Raw genomic sequence first — 998 nt, 5'->3', positions numbered from 1 at the left:
TATATATATATATATATATATATCATCATTATCATCATTTAACGTCCGCTTTCCATGCTAGCATGGGTTGGATGATTTGACTGAGGACTGGTGAAACCAGGCTCCAATCTGATTTGGCAGAGTTTCTACAGCTGGATGCCCTTCCTAACGCCAACCACTCCGAGAATGTAGTGGGTGCTTTTACAGGCCACTTCTCTCTCTCTCTATGTATATACATATATATAATGACAATTAAATGAATTCTTTATTATTATGATACAGTTGTGTGTGTGTAGCGACAAGGACCATCTAATCATTTTAAGGATGACTGATGACTTATGTGGTGACTTTGTTTAAAGTGAAGAAGAGTTGGGCACCATCAACCGCACTCTCTTGTTTTTGACCATTTCTAGTCCAGTAGCAAGACCAGGTCAAAACAACTGGAGATAAAGACGGATGCAGTGAATAGCCAAAATATCTTGCATCATTTTGCTCTCTGCACCTCACAGTAAATTGTTGTAGTCACCTTCCCCTCTGTTCAACCAGGAAGGTTTCTTCTGTAGATCTTTCTAGATCCAGTCTTCATAGCATGAATAAGTAGGCAAGCCTTAATATGCTAATTAACCCATGGTTGTGATCCTGACACAGTAGACCTGGGAACAATAGTGGCTATGAGGTGGTTCTACATGCCTCAAAACTCTGAAACTCTTGAGTCACACCCAGGACACTATATTTACACACACACACACATATACATATACATACATACATACATGCATACATATATATATAATCATAAATATACAGGGATTAGCATTGAGTTGCTTCTCCAACATACTGAAAATTTAGAAATAGCAGTCAAAGAACTACTGATTCTAAACTACAAATTTTTCTCTAAACGGATGGCGATATTTATGGCACACATAGAACAAAAAAACCAGAGGGAAAAGCAAAAACAAAAACAAACCTGCCTTTAGTTATATTTTATATTTCATATTTATTTTATATTTTATATATAT

General features: G+C 36.3%; 1 protein-coding gene across 2 annotated transcripts in view; it reads left to right on the top strand.

Annotated features, from left to right (window-relative positions):
- The window catches only part of LOC106876980 (acidic mammalian chitinase), a 20160-nt gene that overhangs the window by 6281 nt on the left and 12881 nt on the right, over positions 1-998 (top strand). The gene's annotated exons all lie outside the window — the stretch shown is intronic.

The sequence above is a fragment of the Octopus bimaculoides genome, chromosome 18 (genome assembly GCF_001194135.2).
Source record: "Octopus bimaculoides isolate UCB-OBI-ISO-001 chromosome 18, ASM119413v2, whole genome shotgun sequence".
Lineage (NCBI taxonomy): Eukaryota > Metazoa > Mollusca > Cephalopoda > Octopoda > Octopodidae > Octopus > Octopus bimaculoides.
This window is presented reverse-complemented; position numbering and strand designations above follow the sequence as displayed.